The 7914-nt window shown below is 43.6% G+C and overlaps 2 non-coding genes across 2 annotated transcripts; both read right to left on the bottom strand.

Moving 5' to 3' along the window:
* Positions 1-5105: 5105 nt before the first annotated feature.
* On the bottom strand, positions 5106-5178 carry trnar-ucg (transfer RNA arginine (anticodon UCG)). The gene has a single exon. It is a non-coding gene; the product is annotated as a tRNA-Arg (tRNA).
* A 2038-nt stretch (positions 5179-7216) lies between these two features.
* Positions 7217-7298, bottom strand: trnas-aga (transfer RNA serine (anticodon AGA)). The gene has a single exon. It is a non-coding gene; the product is annotated as a tRNA-Ser (tRNA).
* Between the last annotated feature and the right edge of the window lie 616 nt (positions 7299-7914).

Below are 7914 nucleotides of genomic sequence, written 5' to 3'. Positions count from 1 at the left end.
ACTGTTGCTGTAATGAATACTCTGTAATGTCTCTTACCCAACCACATTGTGGGAGCACCTTCACCACTGCAGCTGTACAAGAAAGTCAAACATCACCCTCTCAACAAGCAACAGGGCTTTGGCATTAATCACTGGTTTCTGTGGAAGGAGAAACACAGTTGATGTTTCAGGGAGTGCAAAACAGATGACAGGGAATGAAAATGGTGCAGAATGTGATCGTCAGAAATGGAAGGAAAATACACTTGCTTATTGGAAAAATGAATTCTTGACTGTCAAAGATTTTCCAGAAAAAAATTAATAAGCAGCACATGGTCAGGGGCTGGGCGGCAGAGAAAAATTAACTTACAAAAATGTCTGTAAAAGTAATTGTAAAATACTAAACAGACCCAAAATACACCCATTGTTTGGTACTGAGCAAGCTAGATATTGACAAAGTGGTCATAAGGGAGCCCAGAGATGAAGCAAAGCAGTATAAGCTGTTATGATCCCACAGTCATCGAGATGTATAGCACCGACACAGACCCTTCGGTTTAACTCATCCATGCCAACAAGGTATCCGAACCTAATCCATTCCCATTTGTCAGCACTTGGCCCATATCCCTGTAAACGCTTCCCAATCATATCATGTGTCCATTTAGATGACTTCAACAAGTTTTAATTGTACTAGCCTCCACCACTTTCTCTGGCAGCTCATTCCACTCACTGCATGAAAGAGTTGCCCTTCAGCCCCCTTTGAATTTTTGCCCCGTTCACCCTAAAGCAATGTCCTCTACTTTTGGAGACCACTACTCCAGGGAAAACATCTTGTTCATTTACCCTGTTCATGCTCCTCATGATTGTATAAACCTCCATAACATCACCGCTCAGCCAATGGCACTCCAGGGAAAACAGCCCCAGCCTTTTACGCCTCACCCTATAGCTCAAATCCTCCAACCCTAACAACATCCTTGTAAGTCTTTTTTGAAACCTTTCAAGTTTCACAGCACCCTTCTGATTGGAGGCAGGCCAGAACTGCACACAATATTCCAAAAGTGGCCGAACGAATGTCCTGTACAGCAACATGACCTCCCACATCCTATACTCAATGCTTTAACCAATAAAGGAAAATATACTGAACACCTTCTTCATCATCCTATCTACCTGCAAATTGACTTGCAAGGACTATGATCCTGCAGTCCAAGGTCTCTTTGTTCCGCAAGGGTCTCCAGGGCCTTGCCATTCAGTGTATAAGTCCTGGGCTGAAAAACGTGTTGCTGGAAAAGCACAGCGTGTCAGGCAGCATCCAAAGATCAGGAGAATCGACGTTTCGGACATGAGCCCTTCTTCAGGAATCCTGAAGAAGGGTTCATGCCCGAAATGTCGATTCTCCTGATCTTTGGATGCTGCTTGACCTGCTGTGATTTTCCAGCAACACATTTTTCAGCTCTGATCTCCAGTATCTGCAGTCTTCACTTTCCCCTAGTGTATAAGTCCTGCCCTGACTTGCTTTTCCAAATCGCAGCACCACACATTTATCTAAATTAATCCGTATCTGATCAATATCTCACTGTAACCTGAGGTAACCTTTTTCACTATGCACAATACCTCCAATTTTGAATGACATGCAAACTCAGTTACGACAGCAAGTCATTTAAATGAATGACGAAACAAATCCAGAAATAAACATCCATTACTCTGAGTGTGAATGTGTTCTGTGTAAATCCTGCCCAATGACTCTGTACCAGAGAAAGGCTGCACATGCGCCATGCTGCACCTTGCCCCCTACAAAGATGGCGGCCGCACACGTGTCCACTGAATCGTTGCCCCGAATAAAGATGGCGGCGCTCACTCAGGCCTGCAGCCGCGCTGAGGCAATTCCCCGTTTACTACAAACACGGGACTGGGTTCTTCAAATTTGTGTTTTCCGACGTGCACAACATGTTTGTAAAACCTCTCCGCTCATAGTAACACAGTTTTTCTCCCGTTTCCCTCTGTTTATTTATTTCTTTCCTTACCGTATCCTTTCGCTCCATAACTTCCCGATCATTCATTACAGCGACTCTCCTCCGCGCGCGAGGGTGATCACGTGGTTTAGTCTAGTTCTGCCTCTAGTTCACTTTGATTGGTTGGAGGACCACCCTCCCGCCAGGTGTCCCATAAAACATCACGAGGGATATCTTGGTAATTGATTACTCTACTGGTGACTTAATTTTCCTATTTTCTTGCAAACCATCTCTTTAATTGTGAGCATCAGAAAAGGCTTTGTTTTGCCAGCAAGAAATAAATATGTGATTAACCTTTGTTCGTTTCATGTATAAGAACACTGAGACTCCTCTGCACCGCACTTCTTTTTTTATCGATCGATTTTAACACTCGTGTGTCTTTTGATTCTTCCCAACAAAGTATATGACCTCGCATTCCCTACATGAAACTGCATCTGCCAAGAATACTCTAATTGTTGGAGGGAATCCTGAGGAACAGAATGTACATGTATTTGGAAAGGCAAGGACTGATTCGAGATTATTAACATGGCTTTGTGCGTGGGAAATCATGTCTCACAAACTTGATAATTTTTTTGAAGAAGTAACAAAGAAGATTGATGAGGGCAGAGCAGTAAATGTGATCCATACGGTCTTCAGTAAGGTGTTCAATAATGTTTCCCATGGGAGACTGATTGGCAAGGTTAGATCTCATGTAACAGCAGTGGACCTAACACCAACCCTTGTGTTACGGCACCAGGACCTAAACTCCAAGAAGAACATGTTACATCAACTACAACACTGTTTTCTGTTGGCAAGCCAATTACTGATCAAAGCTGGAAACTCTCCCATAATTCCATTCCTCCACATTTTGTATAAAAGCCTATTGTGGAGAAACTTATCGAACAACTTGCTGAAACCCATATACACCACATCAACCGGGTTACTGTCATCTACCTGTTTGGTCACTTTGTCAAAAAAGTCAACGAGATTCGTTAAGCAAGGCCTAACCATCACAAAACTGTGCTGACTGTCCCTGATCAGATTATTCTTTGCGAGATGGTCATAAATCCTATCTATAATAACCTTTTCCAACACGTTACCAACAACTGCAGTGAATTCACTGGTCTGTAATTATCAGGGTTGTCTCTACGAAACCTTTTGCACAAGAGAACAACATATGCTATGCTCCATTCCACGGGCTCTATTCCTGTAGACAACGATGATTTGACGATCAATTCCAAAGGCTCATCAATGTCTTCCCTTGCTTCCCAGAAGGTTCCTAGGACAGATCCCATCCGGCCCAGGGGACTTGTCTGTTTTCACAATCTTCAGTATTTCTATTACCTAATCCTTGTGAACCTCAATCTCTACTACACTAGACGCAAGTATCTCTGTATCTTCCTCGCCAACGTTTTCATTTCTATATCGAACACTGTCGAAAAATATTAATTTAGTGCTTCCCCTATCTCCTCTGACTCCACACAAAACTTCCCACTATTATCCTTGATTGTCCCAAATTTAACTCTCGTCATTCTTAGAGATAATGCTTTAAATACAGAACATTTCTGATGAAGAACTCGAATTTCCCAAGTCTAATCAAATTACGGGTCTGGTTTGCAAGATAAGCGTTCTGAACATCGAGTAGAAATTGTTCCAGCGGGAAAGCATTCACAACGTACGTCAGCAGGACACGAACCGACGTGGGGAAACCCCAAAGAACTTCTCATCATTCAGCTTAACCACGCGGCCATGACGACAGACAAAGCTGCATCGTTGAGCAGTGACCAAATCAGCCGATATCTCATTGAAAGCTGCCGCTGACTTGATGAGTTAAATGCTTCCATCTCCTTTCATACCTTTGCTGTCATTTGTAAGGTGCGAGACACCAATGTAAAAGAAGAAAAGCACAATGTTTGGAAAAGATATTTGCAGCAAACTGAGTCAAAATTATTTATTGAAAGGAAAATCACACTTGGCAATTTGCTAGACCTCTTTGCGAACATGACCAGCAGAGGTAATCAAGGGAGCTATTGATCTGAGTATTCTTGGCCATGAAACAAACAAAGGTTAGTGACATATTCATTTCTCTTTTTAGCGAACGAAATGGTCTTTCCTGATGGTTACAATGAAAGAGTTGGTTCCCAATAAAAGACAGAGATTAAGTCGCTTGTAGATACACTTCAATGTGATACGATTCACTTTCAGCCCCTAATTACCCCAGAGATGGAGGGGGTGAGTTACTTTTCTTCAATTTTCTTGAATTGGGAACCAGCGACACTGAAGGAACTAGGCAAAAGTGAGGACTGCAGATGCTGGAAACCTGATTTTAGATCAGAAAATTTTGGAAAAGCACAGCAGCATCCGAGGAGCAGGAAAGTCGATGTTTCTGTTGCCAGTCTTTCTGCGTTCCGCAATCAATTTTCGTTTTTGGCTCAGATTTCCAGCAACTGCAGCTATTCGTATTATGTTAACATTCATAATGTTTTGGACAAAACCAATGACCTGCTAGCATCGGAAAATCGGCAGAAGTACTGGTACACCGACATGTTAGCTGAACAATACCAGCATTCCATGAGCCGGAATACGATCCGGGCCACGGTTCTGAGAGTATGGAATCCTCACAAGTAAATAACAAGACAAGGCGATAGATACTGTCGTATTTGGTGTAAATAAAACACCCTTTATGAACATTTTCCTTGCAGATTATTTTCAACTTGTCTTCGTAGATTTACAAAGTGGGAAAAGGCCATTGCACCTGTGTGCATCGCGGCTAATCAGAGAGCCAATCATTCCAGTCGCAGTTTCCAACTTTGGCCCAAAGTCTCGTGTGTTCTAATGTTCCCAGTGCAAATGTCAATGACTTTATCCTGTGTTCTTAAATGGCACAATAATGGGGCAGATGTGTGACCTTTGCACAGCGACTTGTAACTCTTTTGAGGAACTTATGCTCATTTTCACCCACAAAGGGAGACACACAGAAAGATACCCCCAAGGCGACAGAGGTCTCCGTTGTGGTGAGCTGGAATTTGAAATGGATAATAGGACAAATGCAAGTTTCAAATGTGGAAGCACAGAAGCGACGTCCCGGCAGCACATCACAGGGGAGCGTCAACGTGGGGCACGGTTAAAGTCAGACATTCCCCTCGAGCCAGGTAGGACTCGAACCTACAATTTTCTGATCCGAAGTCAGACGCGTTATCCATTACGCCACTGGCCCAACAGACACGCACACCGCTGGCAGAATGTCGATATGTAATGCCATTGACTTTCACGGAATCAGAATTAAAAAGGTGAACAAGCAGCGAAGAAAATCACCAACACTGCTTCACTTCGAAGTTTCCAATTTGTGAAGCAGTGACTTTCACTGGCAAAGGAGAAACATTTGTCCTCAGCTGCCTGCTTCGGGGTCGCCTCCTTCTCTGCTGGAAGTTTCCATCGTTTCATTCGCAGTCCCGACGCGAATTCATGATCCACTCCAGTGAAAACCTGTCATGGTGTCGTCTAAGCAAGACCCTGCCGAAACTCTGCGAGAGACATCTGGTCATTTCGAGCTCAGGATGTGGAATTAGACGAGCTGCGTGACACCTTTTATTGGCGCCGCCACTTCACTGCAAATTAGCGGCTCAAAACGAGCCGTTGTTAGCATCAGCTTGATTTGTACCTTCCTGTCGTGCATTTGCTGAACAACATCAGATAGATCCCGTCCGGCCCAGCTGACTTATCTATTTTCACACTCTGCAGTATTTCTAATATCTCTTCCATGTGAACCTCAATCTCTTCTGGTCTAGACGCAAGTATCTCTCTATCTTCCTCGCCAACATTTTCATTATCTATAGCGAACTCTGTCGAAAAATATTTATTTAGTGCTTCCTCTATCTCCACTTACTCCACATACGACTTCCCACTATTATCCTTGATTGTCCCAAATTTAACTCTCGTCATTCTTTTAGTGCTCACATACCTATGGAAAGCCTTAGGTTTAACCCTGATCCTATCTGCCAACAACTTCTCATGTCTCCTCCTGGTTCTTCTCAGCTCTCTTTTTAGGTCTTTCCTGGTATCGTTGGAACCCTCGAGCGCTCGAACTGAGTTTTCACGTTTTCTCCTAACATAAGACTTCTTGTTCTTCTTGACCAGGGTTTCCACTAGCTTAGTAAAGCACGGCTCACGCGTTCTATATCTTACTCCCTCCCTGACAGGTACATACTTATCTAGGACACACAGGAGCTTTTCCTTGAATAACCTCCACATTTTTAATGTGCTCACCCCCTACAGTTTCCTCCCCCACTCTACGATTCCTAAATCTTACCTCATTGCATCGTGATTTCCCTTCCACCAGCTGAAACTCTTGCTCCGTGGAGTACACCTGTCCCTTTCCATCACGAAAGTAAACCTGAGAGAATTGTGATCGCTGTCTCCACAGTGCTCACCTACTTCCAAATCTAAAACCTGGCCAGGCTCACTACCCAGTACTAAATCGAAAGTGGCTTCTTCCCTTGAAGGCATGTCTACATACTGTGTCAGGAAGCCCTCCCGCACACAGTGGACAAAAACTGACCCATCTATAGTACTCGTACTGTAGTGATCTCAGTCAATATTTGGATACTGTCTTGAGTGTTCCAGAGTTTTTCATTATCCCACAGTCCAGATGAAGTTTGTATTCCTCGCGTACGGGAGCGAGAATTCTTTCAATGTCTCAGATCAGTTCCTGTGCCGAGAAGATCAGAGTCAATGTCCCTTCCTCTACTCGGACTGACAATTTACACTTCTTGTATCTCCTATGATTCCATTTCCCAAAGGGTTTCTCAAGATTTCCAAAGCTGGAGCCTAAATTATATGGTTTGCTTCCTAATCATTTTTCCAACTGCCAACTGACAATATTTTCACAGTAACTCTTCACAATCCTCTGGCTTGCACAATGTCCAGGGATGAGAAGTCCCGTTTGGTGGAGAGAGTTCCTAGGCTGGTGAGTTTCACTTTGGAACAAAGATGGTTAAGTGGCAATTTCCTGCGGTCGTTTGTAATGATGGGAGAGGGAGCGGTGGGGAATGAGCACTCTGACGAGCACGAGGAAGTGTTGCCAATGACCAGAGTCAGAGAACAGAGGACAAGGGATGAAAGGAATCTAATGAAAAGCAGCACTTCTGAAAGAGCGTTCAAGAACTCGAGTTTCTCAAGTCTAATCAAATTACAGGCCTGGTTTGCAAAACAGGCTTTCTGAACTTTGAATAGTTCCAGCAGGAAAGCGTTCATAACGTAGTCAGCAGGATTCGAACCTACGTGGGGAAACCCCAATGGATTTCTAATCCATCGCCTTAACCACTCGGCCATGACTACAGACAGCACCGCCCCCTGAGCATTGACCAAATCAGCCGTGATCTCATTGAAAGCTTCCGCTGACTTGAGTTACATGTTTCCATCTCCATTCATATCTTTGCTGTCATTTGTAAGGTGCGAGACACCAATGTAAAAGAAGAAAAGCACAAAGTTAGGACAAGATATTTGCAGCAAAATCGGTTCAACATTATTTATTGAAAGGAAAATCACACTTGGCAATTTGCTAGACCGCTTTGCGAACATGACCAGCAGAGGTAATCAAGGGAGCTATTGATCTGAGTATTCTTGGCCATGAAACAAACAAAGGTTAGTGACATATTCATTTCTCTTTTTAGCGAACGAAATGGTCTTTCCTGATGGTTACAATGAAAGAGATGGTTCCCAATAAAAGACAGAGATTAAGTCGCTTGTAGATACACTTCAATGTGATACGATTCACTTTCAGCCCCTAATTACCCCAGAGATGGAGGGGGTGAGTTACTTTTCTTCACTCTTCAACTCGACAGCATGGAGGTACAGACATGAAACCGCTAGAGATGGAGTTCTTGAATTGGGAACCAGCGACACTGAAGGAACTAGGCAAAAGTGAGGACTGCAGTTGCTGGAAACCTGATTT

The sequence above is a fragment of the Chiloscyllium punctatum genome, chromosome 29 (assembly GCF_047496795.1).
Source record: "Chiloscyllium punctatum isolate Juve2018m chromosome 29, sChiPun1.3, whole genome shotgun sequence".
Classification (NCBI taxonomy): domain Eukaryota; kingdom Metazoa; phylum Chordata; class Chondrichthyes; order Orectolobiformes; family Hemiscylliidae; genus Chiloscyllium; species Chiloscyllium punctatum.
Note: the sequence above shows the minus strand (reverse complement) of the source record. Positions and strands in the feature narration are given on the sequence as shown.